The sequence below is a fragment of the Nycticebus coucang genome, chromosome X (genome assembly GCF_027406575.1).
Source record: "Nycticebus coucang isolate mNycCou1 chromosome X, mNycCou1.pri, whole genome shotgun sequence".
In the NCBI taxonomy this organism is placed as follows: domain Eukaryota; kingdom Metazoa; phylum Chordata; class Mammalia; order Primates; family Lorisidae; genus Nycticebus; species Nycticebus coucang.
This window is the reverse complement of record NC_069804.1, coordinates 52,989,541-53,006,258: the sequence shown is the minus strand read 5'-3', so window position 1 is coordinate 53,006,258 and position 16,718 is coordinate 52,989,541. Positions and strand designations below refer to the sequence as shown.

Here is a 16,718-nt window from a genome sequence, read left to right as displayed (position 1 = left end):
ATGTGGAAGCTCACTATGGGAGAGGATACCCGAGAACGGTGAGGTCTAGGAGAACAGGTCTTCTCTAGGAGACCACAAGCATACATCTGCAGGGTCCTCTCCATGGTGACTCAGTACTTGGGAATTTGTAAACTGAACTTCCTGGAACTTGGAAATTGCCACTTCTGTGAAATTCAGTAGTTATGTGGGGGCTGGAATAGCATCTCCTGCTTATTTCAAAGAGGCCAGTGAAAAAGGTACCTATGGGCTAGAACTGTTTGACTGTAAATAAAAAGGGAAAGACCAAGCCAGTTGGGGAGCATGGCCAATTGGAATTCTACACACATGCCCCTGGGTGGTGAATAAAGCCCTTCCTTCTATAAACATGGTGTTTGGAGGCTCTTTCTCTCCATTCAGCCTCCTCTTCCTGCAACATTTTTCATTCCCTGAACAGGAAGCGAGATCACCCTTGGAGAGAACACGCACCTGGTAGTTGCCACCAATCCTCTGGACACCTGTGGGGGGGGATCCTGATCAGCCTGGGCGATGTGAGCTACTCAGCACACCATGGAGGCAGTTTGGCCTCCCTGTGTGGACACCTCGACAGGGCAGAGAAAGTACCTCCTGGGTGGGTCTTCAAGGAGTCAAACACCGAGAGGAACTGGCATGCAGGAACAGGTACCTACACAGGGAGATGTCTAAGGCAAGGTATGATCAATCTGGGGTTACCACCATTTGGGTGGAAGCGGGGGTCTGATCAACCCCTGAGGCATTAGATCATCGGCAGGTCTGGTGAGAGGTGTATGAGAGTGTGTGGATGTGGTGTGACTGAGAGAACTCAGAGGGTGGGGTTGGATCTCCCTTCACAGGGTCTAGGGTAGTGTTGGTTTGCTTCCTACGACTAAGTGGCAGCTCCACTGGGCAATCTAGGCTGATCATGTTAAGCAATGAGTTGGAGGCTAGGTGCCTGTGGCTCAAGCAGCTAAGATGCCAGCAACATACACCTGAGCTGAGCTGGTTCGAATCCAACCCAGGCCCGCCAAACAACAACAGCTGCAACAATAAAATACCTGGGTGTTGTGGCAGGTGGCTGTAGTCTCAGCAACTTGGGAGGCAGAGACAGGAGAATGGCTTGAGCCAAGCAGTTGGAGGTTGCTGTGAGGTCTGATGCCATGGCACTCTACCCAGGGAAACAACTTCAGGCTCTGTCTCAAAAAAAAAAAAAAAAGAAAGAAAGAAAAGAAAAGGAACTGGGTTAGAATTTTGTGCATGTGCATGCTTGGAGACCGACTGAGCCAGGTAACAGTAGGTAGGGTTTCACTGTCCCCCCACCAACCATCACAGGGTGAAATGATAGTGTGACTGGCCACTTCTTCCATGCTCCAACTTTACCCCCTAGCAATTCTGAGAGAAACTGGAAGCTCCAGGTTTTCTGCTTTCTGTCTCAGACACTGGTCTAGTCTTTGGCGGCCACGTGGCCATTTTGAGACTGGGGGGGAAATGAGACATCAGAAAGGATGACTGTGTTGTGGTTTTGTTACTGGAATTTCTTCAGTGAATCCTTGGTCTGAGGAATTAGAGAACTGAGCCCACGTGCCAGACATCAGTGATAAAATGGGATTTCATAGGATAGAGAGGCATGCAGAGAGAGTGGAGAAAGCCAGAGCTATTGGCAGTGGGGAGGAGGCCCAAGTCAGAGGTCTCCTGTATGGGTCCTTTGTCTAGGGCTAAATAACTGGCCCTGAGAGATATTTTGGCCAGGATGTGGTAGATGGAAAAATACTTTTACAAACTGAATGGGTGTTCTAGCAAATTAATCAATGCAGTCCCTCACCTTGGGCAAAGTTATTAGGTCTTTGCTGCAGTTTTTGTCTTAGAAGGGGATTAGGGTGTGTGCTCCCTAGTCAGGGTGGAGCCATCCAAAATGTTCAGGGCTGCTTTGTTTGTGACCCTGGTAGGGCTCAGAGGGTGTGGCCTGCAACCTGTTTGTGCCTAGAGATGGAAGTCTGATGTGTGAACTCACCTGAGGGTTCCCTGTCCAGCCCTGAGTGGGAAAATCCTGTATCAATGCTATATTTTATAAAATGTCTCTCATTTGTAAAATGTAATCATTTGGTTGTTTAAATGTTGAATAAACTGAGTCTTTGTCAAAGAAAATGATTCTTTTAAACCTTGTAATTATCAGTTTAGTTGAGTGAATTGTTGAATTCATACTGAATTGTCATCCTGTTTTGTGAGAAGTGGGTTTTTGAGAGTAAGAGAAATTGGACAGATAGGAAAAGGGCATGGTGTAAGGAAACAATCTCATGTAGTAAATATTGTCCTGAAACAGAATGGTTGTTTAAGAAAGTGAAAGGCATGGCAAAAGTTAAAGAAAGTTTAGAATGTTTGTAGGTTGTCTGTGCAGGTTAAATGAAGCTCATAGAAGACAATTTCTGAAAGACTGTACATGTGATCCAGTTGACTATGTATTTCATTTAAAATCTTCTGGCTTGTGATTATGTTTGAACAAATGTTTTAAGCCTTTGCTATTTGACAAACCTTACAAAATCAAAACTCTAAATTTGGGGCTCGGTGCCCATAGCACAGTGGTTGTGGTGTCAGCTGGCCATATGCACCAAGGCTGGTGGGTTCAAACTTGGCCCAGGCCAACTAAATAACAAGAAACACAAGTCTAAATTTGTTTTTTTGAAATATTAAGAGCAGTAAAAACCTGAGAAAAACAAATTAGACTTCTTTGATTTATTGAAAACGTATAGGAAACATTGTCAAATATGAAATGATGATTAATTTTGTGTGGGTTATGGTTATATGTATGTTCCAATATTATAAAACATTGCTCTTTCCTAATATATATTGTTGGTAATAATTTTAATGCATAAAAAAGAAGTTTTTGTAACATTATCTAGGATTTACTATCCAGCAGGGGGACGTGAGTCTAGGCATCGAATGGAGGTGAGTCATTAATTACCTCCCCACTCCCACAAGTCTAAAGCAAGTTTGAGAATTCTTAGGTGTGTGGGCTTCTGTCACCTTTGGATTCCCAACTTTACTGCTTTGGCCAAACCCTTATATGAGACCATGAAAGGAGAGGCGGTGGTTCTCGTTGAGAACCATTCTAACTACCTTAGAATGAGAAGAACAAGAACATAGCTTCTCCCAGATTACTGCACCTACATTGGAGCTACCAGACTTGGCCATGCCCTTTACTCTCTATGCCTCAGAGAGAGCAAAGATGGCTACGGGTGTGTTAAGCTGGCTGGTTGGGTCCTGGCCAAGACCTGTAGCTTACCTCTCTAAGCAGTTGGATGGAGTGGCAAAAGGATGGCCACCATGCTTACGAGCTCTAGCTGCTACTGTTCTCCATGTGCAAGAAGCTGACAAGCTGACTCTAGGGCAGGGTCTTGAACTCCTGAGCTCCAGAAGTTACCCTGCCTGGGCCTCCAAGATTGCTAGGATAATCCGACTGAGCCACAACACCTGGCCAATACAATGAGTGATGTGCAGTTTGAAAATTGATAACTAACTTAGATAACTAATTCATCTTTCCTGGAGAACTGGCTACCCTTTTCTTTCTGTATGTGGCACAGGGATTTTACCTAGTTCTTTCCTTCTTTTATTTCTTTCATCATTTCCTAGCCCCCTTTTTTTTCTTTCCCCACCCCATCACCATTCCTTTCCTTTCCTTCATTGGAGATTAATATGAGAGTAAAAATAATGAGGGGCACAATCCAAGGACATACAAAACAACCACCCCTAACATCCTGTGTCAAGGCTCACCTACCTCGTGAATGTTGGCTCTTCTTTTAGTTGATTCTTTTACTTATTTATTTCTATTTTTGAGACAGAGTCTCACTCTGTCATCCTATGTAGAGTGCATAGGCCTCATCATAGTTGACGGCAGTGTAAAATCCTTGGTCTCAACCAATTCTTTTGCCTCAGCCCCTAAAGCAGCTGCGACTACAGCCACCTGCCACACACATGGCTAATTCTGCTAATTTTTCTAATTTTACCTACTTTGTTTTTATCTTTTTGTTGTTGTTGTTGTGTGGGACAGATGCTCACTTTGTCCCCTCGGTAAAGTGGCAGGACCTCATAGCTCACAGCAAACTGAAATTCCTGGAGTCAAAAGAGCCTCTTGCTTTAGCCTCCTATGTGGCTGGGAGGACAGGGCCCACAATAATGCCCAGGCTCTCATTCTTGCTCAGGGCAGTCAACGACCCCTGAGATCAAGCAATCTACCAGCTTCAGACTCCCAGAGTGCTAGGTTTAGTGAGCCACCTTGCCCGGCCAGGGACTTAGAATGAATGATACTGAAAACCAAAGTAAAGAAAAACCCAAAACTCACCATTTTCTAACTTGGTGGTACACTTCACTAGGTTCATGGGCTTCAGATAATGTTCCTGTGGTCTACCTATAGAGTGGAAACATCACATAACAACAGTGGCCTGACACATCTCTCCTTAGCTTTGTGTTCCCTAATGTCATGATGGTAGATAGAAACTGGCCAGGATACTCAAGCGATCCATCCTCTTGCCTCATCCTCTTAAGCAGCTGGCACACACCACCATGCTTGGCTAAACTTTTCTGCTTTTCATAGAGACTGAGGGTCTTTCTTTGGCTTAGGTGGACGTGGAGTTCCTCACCTCAAGCAATATTCTGCCCCAGGCCTCCCCCTTAGACTAGGATTACAGGTCTCAGCCACCATGCCAGGCCATGGCTCATTAATAATATCCATTTCTTTCCTATAACATTCTTCTATTCATTCTAAAGACCAGAGGTCTAGGAGCATCAGCCCATCTGATTCATCACTTGTTTTGCAAATACAATTTTAGGTCTATCAACTTGCCTATGTGTTACAAATTGTCTAGGACCATTGTCCAATTCCTCCTCATAAAACTTTGTATCGCTGGGTATTGAGTGAAGTTGCACATCAGGTAGTGCTGAAGGTGACAGGGATTTCAGCTTCATTCAGCTTCATGAAAATAATGTGTATGAGCTTGAGATGTGGTTTAACAATTGACCACATACCAGATTTACAGCTCATCAATTGACCTGGATAAGTCAGCAGATTGGATGGCAACTCCATTTGTTCAATCATGGTTGAATTACAATCCTAGGTTGGGTAGAGATAAAAAAAATATGGAAGGCCCAGCGTGTCGCGCCCAGCATGTAATCCTAGCATTCTGTGAGGCTCAGGCCTGTAATACTAGCATTCTGGGAGGCCAAGGCAGGTAGATTGCTTGAGCTCACAAGTTCAAAACCCACTTGGGAAAAAGGGAGACCAAGTCTCTACTGAAAATACACAAACTGAGCAAAGAGGATCACCTGAGTGGAATTGGAGGTGGTCATAAGCTATGAAGCCATGGCACTGTATTCAGGGCAACAGCTTCAGACTGTCTCAAAAGCAAACAAACAAACAAAAATTTTGCAACTCCCAATGAAAGACATCCATAATAATTAATTGACTGTACTAAATGGATATTAAAGTGTTACAAATTTAGTGTCAGTACAAGAGTTGATACCTGGAATCTCAGTGTCTTTGGGAGGCCAAGGTGGGAGGATCATTTGAGGCCAAAACATCCAAGGCTACCCTGGGCAACATCTTAAGACCTCATCTCTACCAATCATCTTTGGAAACAATGAGCCAAGTGCCAGAACACACCTTACCACTTGCCAGGCTGAGGCAGGAAGAACTCTGGCGTCCAGGAGATCAAGGTTAAATCACACCACTGTCCTCCATCCTGGGGAACAGAGTGAGACCTTGTCTCTAAAATCAATCAATCAAGAATTAGTTAATTCAAGGAACCACAGAGCCTTGTTTATTTACTTTGTCATGATCAAAGGAGCACCATGCATTTCCTTGTTTTTGAGACACAGTCTCACTCTGTGGCCCTGAGGAGAGTACCATGGCATCATAGCTCACTCCAACACCAAACTCCTGGGCTTCAGCAATCCTCTTGCCTCAGCCTCCAGAGTAGCTGGGCCTATAGCTGGCCTGGGCCAGGACACCCACCCATTGGTTCTCTTTTCACTAGAGACAGGGTCTGGCTCTTGCTCATGCCAGCCTTGAACTCCTGAGCTGAAGAAGGCCCCAGGCTTGGTCCTCCCAGACTGCTAGGATTACAAGACTGAGTCACCCCACCTGGCCAATACAATGATGAGTGCTGTGCAGTTTGAAATTTGATAACTCACTTAGATACCTAATCCATTTTTCCTTGACTACTGGCTGCCCTTTGCTCCATGTGTGTGTGGGGGAGGGGTTGGGTAGGGATTTTACATCTTTCCTTCCTTCCTTCCTTTTTTATTTTTTTTCCTTTCCTTCCCATTTTCCTTTCCTTTCCTATCTCTTCCCCTTCCCCATCCTCATACCTCTCATTTCTTTCATTTTAGATGAATATGAGGGTAAAATGATGAGGGGCAGAATCGAAGGATACATACAACCACCACCAACCCCCTGGGGCAAGGGCTCAACTACCACGTTAATGTTGGCTCATCTTTTAGTTGATTTATTTACTTATTTCTCTCTTCATTTTCAAGACAGAGTCTCATGCTGTTGCCCTGGCTAGAGTGTGTTGGTCTCATCATAGTTCACAGCAATATAAAATCCTTAGTCTCAAGCAATCCTCTTCCCTCAGCCTCTAAACTATGGGCACCTGCCACACACATGGTTCAAGTTCCTATTTTTGCTAATGTTACGTAATTCGTTTCTACCTGCTGTTTTGGTGTGTGAGACAGATGCTCACTCTGTCATCCTTGGTAACAGGGCAGGGCCTCATAGCACACAGCAACTTGAAAATCCTGGAGTCAAGTGAGCCTATTGCCTTAGCCCCTCATGTGGCTGGGAATACAGGAACCCACCACAATGCCCGGACTCTCATTCTGGCTAAGGCTGGTCAACAACTTCTGAGCTCAAGCTATCCACCTGCCTCCGCCTCCCAGAGTGCTAGGATTATAGTCATGAATCACCTTCTGTGGCCATGAACATTCAATGAAAGTTATGCAGAACCAAGGTAAGAAGAACTCAAAGCTCACCATTTTCTAATTTGGTGGTACACTTCACTAGGCTTCATGGCTTCAGATAACATTCCTGGGGTCTACCTGTAGAGTGGAAATATCACATGACAACAGTGCCCTGACACATCTCTCCTCACTCTGTGTTCCCTAATGTCATAATCGCAGCTGAAGTGGGGCAGGATGTTCAAGCGATCCATACTCTTGCCTCAGTCTCCTAAGTAGCTGGCACACACCACCATGCTTGGTTAATGTTTTCTGCTTTTCATAGAGACCGAGAGTCTTTCTTTTGCATAGGCTGAGGTGGAATTCCTCACATCAAGCAATCTTCCACCCTGGGCCTACCCCATGGACTAGGATTATAGGTCTGAGCCACCCTGCTCAGCCATGGCTCATTGATAATACTCTATATAATTCCTATCATATTCTTGTATTCATTCTATAGACCAGAGATGGAGGAGCACTGGCCTATCTGACCCATCACTTGTTTTGCAAATAAAGTTTAATGGCTATAAGACTTGTCTGTATGTTACAAATTACCTAGGACGATGATCTGAGTCCTCCCCATAAACGCTGGTATCACTGGGAACAGAGTGAAGTTTCAAATCAGGTAGTTCTGAAGGTGAAAGTGATTTCACCTTCCTGAAACTAAAGTGTGTGACCATCAGATGTGGTTTAACAGCAGACCACATATCACATGTATTGCTCATAAATTGACATGGATAAATCAGCAGATTAGACAGCAACTTCATTCGTTCAATGATGGTAGAATTACAATCCTAGGTTGGCTAGAAGTAGAATTTTGCAGGCCCAGCGTGGCAGCTCAGACCTGTAATCCAAGCATTCTGGGGGGGCTAAGGAGCTAAGGCAGGGAGGTTGCTGGGCTCACCAGTTGAAATCCAGCCTGAGCAAAAGCGAGACCGTGCCTCTACTAAAAATACACAAACTGGGGAAAAAGGATCACCTAAGTCTGAGTTGGAGGTTGCCGTGAGCTATGAAGCTGGGGTTCCCTACCCAGAGCCACAACTTGTGACTGTCTTAACAACAAACAAAGAAACAAATAAACAAAAAAGAATTTGGCAACTACCAATGAAATACATCTGTAATAATGAATTGACTGTATGAAATGAATATTAAAATGTATTATCAATTTAGGCTGGGTATGGGAGCTGATACCTTTAATCCCATTATCTTTGAGAGGCCAAGGTGGCAGGATCATTTGAGGCCAAAGCGTTCAAGGCTAGCCTGGGCAACAACTTAAGATCTCATCTCTTTTTTTTTTTTTTGTAGAGACAGAGTCTCACTTTATGGCCCTCAGTAGAGTGCCATGGCATCACACAGCTCACAGCAACCTCCAACACCTGGGCTTAAGCGATTCTCTTGCCTCAGCCTCCCAAGTAGCTGGGACTACAGGTGCCCGCCACAACGCCCGGCTATTTTTTGGTTGCAGTTCAGCCGGGGCCGGGTTTGAACCCGCCACCCTCGGTATATGGGGCCGGCACCTTACCGACTGAGCCACAGGCGCCACCCCAAGATCTCATCTCTACCAAGAAATTTTGGAGACAATGAGCCAAGTGCTAGAACACACCTAGATACTTGCCAGGCTGAAGCTAGAAGATGCCTGGAGCCCAGGAGATCAAGGTTTCAGGGAGCTAGAATCACACCACTGTGCTCCAGCTTGGGGAACAGAGTGAGACCTTCTTTCTAAAGTCAATCAATCAAGAATTAATTCAAGGAACCACAGAGACTTGCATAATTACTCTTCCATGATCAAAGGAACGCTGTGCATTTCCTTGTTTTTGAGACACAGTCTCACTGTGTGGTCCTGAAGAGAGTACCCTGGCAGCGTAGCTCACTGCAACGCCCTGGGCCTGAGCAATCCTCTTGCCTCAGCCTCACAAGTAGCTGTGTCTACAGGTGGCTCGGGCCATGACACCCACCTACTTGTTCTCTTATGACTAGAGACAGGGTGTGGCTCTTGCTCAGGCTGGTCTTGAAATCTGGAGCTTGAAGCAGTCACTCTGCCAGGGCCTCCCAGATTGCTAGGAGTATGGGAGTGAGCCACCAGACATGGCCAATACAAGGAGTGCTATGCAGTTTGAAAACTGATAACTAACTTAGATACCTAATCCATTTCTCCTGGAGAACTTGCTACCCTTTTCCTCCAGTGTGTGATGCAGGCATTTTCTTTCCTTCTTTCTTTCCTTCCTTTATTTTCTTCATCCTTTCCTAGCCCCTTTCATTTTTTTTCCTTTCTCCTCCCAGTCCCCATTCCTTTTCTTTCTTTCATTGGAAATAAATATGAGGATAAAAATGATGAGGGGCACAATCAAAGGTCATAGATTGTGACCTTCACACACACACACACCCCCAACACCCTGGGGCAAGGGCTCACCTACCTCGTGAATGTTGGCTCTTCTTTTAGTTGATCTATTTACTTATTTCTTTCTTTATTTTTGAGACAGAGTCCACACTGTCACCTTAGCTAGAGTGCCTAGGCCTCATCATAGTTCACAGCAACATAACATCCTTGGTCTCAACCAATTCTCTTGCCTCAGCCTCTAAAGTACCTATGAGTACAGCTGCCTGCCACACTCATGGCTAAGTCTGCTATTTTGACTAGTTTTATGTACTTTATTTTTATCTTTTTTTGTTGCTGTTGTTGATGCGTGAGACAAATGGTCACTTTGTCACCCTCAGTAAAGTGGCAAGACCTCACAGGTTACAGTAAGCTGAAAATCCTGAAGTCAAGTGAGCCTCTTGCCTTACCATCCCATGTGGCTGGGAGGACAAGGCCCGCCACAATGCCTGGGCTCTCATTGTGGTTCAGGCCGGTCAACAACCCCTGAGCTCAAGCGATCCACCTGCTTCGGCCTCCCAGAGTGCTAGGTTTACAGGCGGGAGCCACCTTGCCTGGCCAAGAACTTAGAATGAATGGTACTGAAAACCAAAGGAAGAAATACCAAAAACTCACCATTTTCTAACTTGGTGGTACACTTCAATAGGCTTCATTGGCTTCAGATAACATTCCTGTGGGCTACCTGTAGAGTGAAAAAATCACATAACAGTGGCCTGACACATCTCTCCTCAGCTCTGTGATCCCCGATGTCATCATGGTAGCTGGAAACTGGCCAGGATCCCAAGCGATCCATCCTTAGCCTCCTAAGTAGCTGGTACACCCCACCATGCTTGGCTAACCTTTTGTACTTTTCATAGAGACTCAGGGTCTTTCTTTTGTTAGGCTGAGGTGGAGTTCCTCAACTCAAGCAATCTTCCACCCTGGGCCTCCCCCATGTACTATGATTATAGGTCTCAGCCAACCTGCTAGGCTATGGCTCATTAATAATATTCTATTTTTTTTCCTGTAACATTCTTCTATTCATTCTATAGACCAGAGGTCAAGGAGCACCAACAAATCTGACCAATCACTTGTTTTGCAAATAATGTTTTATGGCTACAATACTCAGGTACATGTTCCAAATTGTCTTGGATTATTATCTGATTCTTCCCCATACACTCCTGTATCACTGAGCAGTGAGTGAACTTGCAAATCAGCTTCGTGAAAAGAATGTGTATGACCATGTGATGTGATTTCACAATCGACCACTTATCAGATTTACTCCTCATAAATTCATGTGGATAAGTCAGCAGATTTTTCAGTAACTCCATTCATCCAATCACAGTTGAATTCCAATCCTACCTTGTCTATAGCTAGAAGAATTTGGCAGGCCCCACATGCTACTCCCCAGCCTGTAATCCTAGAATTCTGGAGGCTAAGGGTTTGTAGATTGCCGGAGCTCATGAGTTCAAAACCAGCCTGACCAAATGTGAAACATTGTCTCTGGTAAAACTACACAATCTGAGGAAAGAGGATCACCTTAGTCTGAACTGGAGGGTGCCGTGAGCTATAAAGCCATGGCACTCTATCCAAAGCAACAGCTTCAGATTGTCTCCAAAACAAACAAACAAACAAAGAATTTGGGAACTACCAATGAAGTACATCTGTAATAATTAATTGACTGCATGAAGTGGATATTCAAGTGTATTATAGATTTAGGCTTAGTACAAGAGCTGATACCTTTAATCCCAGTGTCATTGGGAGGCCAAGATAGGAGGATCATTTGAGGCCAAAGCATTAAAGACTAGGGAGGGCCACATCAGAAGACTTCATCTCTACCAATTATGTTTGGAAGCAATGAGCCCAGAGCTAGAACCCACCTAGCTGCTTGCCAGGCTGAGGCAGGAGGATCTCTGGAGCCCAGGAGATCAAGGTTGCAGGGAGGTAGAACCACACCATTGCACTCCAGCCTGGGAATAGAGTGAGATCTTCACTCTAAAATCAATCAGTCAAGAATTAATTAATTCATGGAGACATGTTGCCACTGTGGGCTGGCTCTGCTGTGTACTAGCTTGGTGGGAAGGCCCCTTCTCAAGTCTGCTATTTTGTCTCCACCATGTGGGGAGATGGTGTGATTCGTGGTCCATCATGGAACAACGATTACAGCATCTACATAGGTAACTTACCTCCAGACATCTGAACCAAGAACATTGAGGACATGTTTTACAAATAGAGCTCTATGGGAGACATAGACCTCAAGAATTACCATGGGGTACCATCTTGCACTTCCACTGAGTTTGAGGACCCGCGAGATGCTGAGGACACTGGGTATGGTCATGAGAACTATGATTATGGTGGATCCTGTCTGACTGTGGAGTTTCCTGCGAGCCGCCTTGGTACAGGCTGAGGCAGCAACAGGGCATGGAGCTGCCAGAGCTCTCTGAGGCCACTATAGCCCCCCTTCTAGGAGGTCTGAAAACAGTGGTTGTCTGTGTACTGCCTCCAAGTGGAAGCTGGCAGGATTTAAAGGATCACCTGAGTGAAGCAGGTGATATATGTTATGCTGATGTTTACTGAGATGGCACTGGTGTCGTGGAGTTTGTACAAAAAGAAGATACATCCAGTTCTCGAACTGCATAACACTAAGTTTAGAACTCATGAGGCAGAAACTGCCTATATCCAGGTGGGCCTAGAAGTCCAAGTTATGGAAGATCTCCATCTCAAAGCCCTAGTTGTAGCAGAAGCAGTAGCAGAAGCAACAGCAAGAGTTGCAGTTATGCCCCACAGAGAAGCAGAGCATCACCACGCTATTCTCCCCATCGTAGCAGATCTCGCTCTTGTAGATGAGATGATTGGTGACACTTTTTGTAGAACTCTTCTTTTATTTTTTAATTTATTTTTATTTATTTATTTTTTATTGTTAAATCATAGCTGTGTACATTAATGCAATCACCTGTACCCATTCTAAGATGCACCATAGATGTGGCCCCACCCATTACTCTCCCTCCACCAAAACCTCCCCCCTCCCTTCCCCTTCCTTGGCCCTTTCCCCATAGTCTTGTGCTATAGTTGGGTTATAGTCTTCATGTGAAAGCTGTAATTTAGCTTCATAGTAGGGCTGAGTACATTGGATACTTTTTCTTCCATTCCTGAGATACTTTGCTAAGAAGAATATGTTCCAGCTCCATCCATGTAAACATGAAAGAGGTAAAGTCTCCATCTTTATTTAAGGCTGCATAGTATTCCATGGTATACATGTACCACAATTTGCTAATCCATTCGTGGGTTGATGGGCACTTGGGCTTCTTCCATGACTTAGCAATTATGAATTGGGCTGCAATAAACATTCTGGTACAGATGTCTTTGTTATATTGTGACTTTTGGACTTCTGGGTATAAACCTAGTAAAGGAATTATAGGATCGAATGGCAGGTCTATTTTTAGGTCTCTAAGTATTCTCCAAACATCCTTCCAGAAGGAACGTATTAGTGGGCATTCCCACCAGCAGTGTAGAAGTGTGCCCTTTCCTCCACAGCCACACCAACATTTCTGGTTTTGGGAATTTGTTATGTGGGCTACTCTTACTGGGGTTAGGTGATATCTCAGAGTAGTTTTGATTTGCATTTCTCTGATGATTAAGGATGATGAGCTTTTTATCATGTGTTTGTAGATTTTGCATCGGTCTTCCTTAGAGAAGTTTCTCTTCAAGTCCCTTGCCCACCCTGAGATGGGGTCATGTGTCCTTTTCTTGTTAATACATTTGAGTTCTCTGTGGATTCTGGTTATTACACCTTTAACGGAGGTATAACCTGCAAATATTTTCTCACATATCTGTCTGCTTGCTTTACTCACTATGTTCTTGGCTATGCAGAAGCTTTTTAGTTTGATCAGGTCCCAGTAGTGTATTTTTGATACCACTTCAATTGCCTGGGGAGTCCTCCTCATAAAATATTCACCCAGGCTGATTCCTTCAAGAGTTTTCCCTGCACTTTCTTCAAGTATTTTTATAGTTTCATGTCTTAAGTTTAAATCTTTTATCCAGTGAGAGACTATCTTAGTTAATGGTGAAAGGTGTGGGTCCAGTTTCAGTCTTCTACAGGTTGCTAGCCAGTTTACCCAGCACCATTTGTTAAATAGGGAATCTTTTACCCACTGAATGTTTTTAATTGGCTTGTCAAAGATCAAATAACGGTAAGTAGCTGGATCCATCTCTTGGTTCTCTATTCTGTTCCAGACATCTACTTCTCTGCTTTTGTGCCAATACCATGCTGTTTTGATCACTATGGATTTATAGTACGGTCTCAGGTCTGGTAGCGTGATTCCTCCTGCTTTGTTTTTATTGCTCAGTAATGTTTTTGCTGTTCGAGGTTTTTTCTGATTCCATATAAAACGAAGTATTATTTTTTCAAGATCTTTAAAGTATGACAGTGGAGCTTTAATAGGAATTGCATTAAAGTTATATATTGCTTTGGGCAGTATGGACATTTTAACAATGTTGATTCTTCCCAGCCATGAGCATGGTATGTTTTTCCATCTGTTAACATCTTCAGCTATTTCTTTTCTTAGAGTTTCATAGTTCTCTTTGTAGAGATCTTTCACGTCCTTTGTTAGGTATACTTCCAAATATTTCATCTTCTTTGGCACTACTGTGAAAGGAATAGAGTCCTTGACTGTTTGTTCAGCTTGGTTATTGTTGGTATATATAAAGGCTACAGATTTATGGGTGTTGATTTTGTAGCCTGAGACATTGCTATATTCCTTTATCACTTCTAAAAGTTTTGTAGTAGAATGCCTAGTGTTTTCCAGATATACGATCATATCACCTGCGAAGAGTGAAAGTTTGATCTCTTCTGACCCTATGTGGATACCCTTGATCGCCTTTTCTTCCCTAATTGCAATGGCTAAAACTTCCATTACAATGTTAAAGAGCAATGGAGACAATGGGCAACCTTGCCTGGTTCCTGATCTAAGTGGAAATGATTTCAATTTAACTCCATTCAATATGATATTGGCTGTGGGTTTGCTGTAGATGGCCTCTATTAGTTTAAGAAATGTCCCTTCTATACCAATTTTCTTACATGCTCTGGTCATGAAGGGACGCTGGATATTATCAAAAGCTTTTTCTGCATCAATTAAAAGAATCATATGGTCTTTATTTTTAAGTTTGTTTATGTGTTGAATTACATTTATAGATTTACGTTTTGAACCAGCCTTGAGACACTGGGATAAATCCGACTTGGTCATGGTGTATAATTTTTTTGATGTGTTGTTGGATTCTGTTTGTTAGGATCTTTTTTTTTTTTAATTAAATCATAACTGTATACAATGATATGATTATGGGGCATCATACACTCACTTCATAAACCATTTGACACATTTTTATCACAGTGGTTAACATAGCCTTTCCAGCGTTATCTCAGTTACTGTGCCAAAACATTTACATTCTACATTTACCAAGTTTCGCAAATACCCCTGTAATATGCACCACAGGTGTGATCCCACCGATTCCCCTCCCTCTACCCACCCCTCCCTTTTCCACTTCCCCCCTATTGTTAAGTTGTAGCTGGGTTATAGCTTTCATGTGAGAGTCCCAAATTAGTTTCATAGTAGGGCTGTGTACATTGGGTATTTTTTCTTCCATTCTTGGGATACTTTACTAAGAAGGATATGTTCCAGCTCCATCCATGTCAAAAATACGCTACTGGGACTTGATCAAACTAAAAAGCTTCTGTTTGTTAGCATCTTATTGAGTATTTTAGCATCTATATTCATTAGTGATATTGGTCTATAATTTTCTTTTCTTGTTGGGTCTTTCCCTGGTTTGGGGATCAAGGTGATGTTTGCTTCGTAGAATGTGCTGGGTAATATTCCTTCTTTTTCTGTATTTTGGAAGAGGTTTAGTAGTATAGGTACTAGTTCTTCTTTAAATGTTTGGTAGACTTTACATCCTTCGTATTAACCTGGATGGAAGTGGAAGACATTATTCTTAGTAAAGCATCACAAGAATGGAGAAGCATAAATCCTATGTACTCAATTTTGATATGAGGACAATTAAAGACAATTTGGTCATGGGGTGGGGGAGGAAAAGCAAAGTGAGGGAAGGAGGGTGAGGGGTGGGGCCTTGGTGTGTGCCACACCTTCTGGGGGCAAGATAGGATTGCAAGAAGGAATTTACCTAACAAATGCAATCAGTGTAACCTGGTTTATTGTACCCTCAATGAATCCCCAACAATAAAAAAAAAATAGGCCACATATCAGATTTATTGCCCATAAATGGATGTGGATAAGTCAGCAGATTGCACTGCAACTCCATTCTTTCAATCATGGTTGAATTACAAACCTAGGTACCCTACAGATATAAGAATTTGGAAGGCTCGAAGTGATGGGTCATGCATGTAATCCTAGCACCTGTAATCCTGGAGGCTGAGGCCACTTGATTGCTTCAGGTCACAAGTTTGAAACAAGCCTGAGCCAAAGCAGGACCTTGTCTCTACTAAAAATACACAAAGGGAAGAAAGAGAATCATGGGAGTCCAAGTTGGAGCCCTCAGGTGGCTTCATAGCTCACAGCACTCTATCCAGTGGGACAGCTCAAAACTGGTCTCAAAGTAAATGAAGAAGCAAACAAACAAACAAGAAAAGAATTTGGAAAATATCAATGAAATACGTCTGTAATAATTAATTGAATGTATGAAATGGATACTAAAGTGTATTATAGATTTAGGCTGTTTACGGGAGCTGATACCTCTAATCCCAGTGTCTTTGAGAGGTCAAGGTGGGAGGATTATTTGAGGCCAAAGCATTCAAGGCTAGGCTGGGAAATATATTTTTTTTGAGGGGTGGGGACACAGTCTTACTTTGTCACCCTTAGTAGACTGCTGTGGCGTCACAGCTCACAGCAACCTCCAAGTCCTGGGCTTAGGCAGTTCTCTTGCCTCAGCCTCCCGAGTATCTGGGAACACAGGTGCTTGCCACATTGCCTGGCTATTTTTTTTTTTTTTTTTTTTTTTTTTTTGTAGAGACAGAGTCTCACTGTACCGCCCTCGGGTAGAGTGCCGTGGCGTCACATGGCTCACAGCAACCTCTTAACTCTTGGGCTTACGCGATTCTCTTGCCTCAGCCTCCCGAGCAGCTGGGACTACAGGCGCCCGCCACAACGCCCGGCTATTTTTTGGTTGCAGTTTGGCCGGGGCTGGATCCGAACCCACCACCCTTGGCATATGGGGCCGCCGCCCTACTCACTGAGCCATAGGCGCCGCCCGCCTGGCTATTTTTTGTTGCAATTTGGCTGGCACTGGGTTAGAACTTGCCACCCATGGTATATGGAGCTGACCCCCTACTCACTGATCCATAGGTGCTGCTCCATGGGCAAGATCTTAAGAACTTATC

General features: G+C 43.8%; 1 pseudogene; it reads left to right on the top strand.

The window, feature by feature from the left end:
• The first annotated feature begins 11,570 nt into the window (after positions 1-11,570).
• LOC128576801 (serine/arginine-rich splicing factor 1-like) lies at positions 11,571-12,178 on the top strand (annotated as a pseudogene).
• Positions 12,179-16,718: the final 4,540 nt, after the last annotated feature.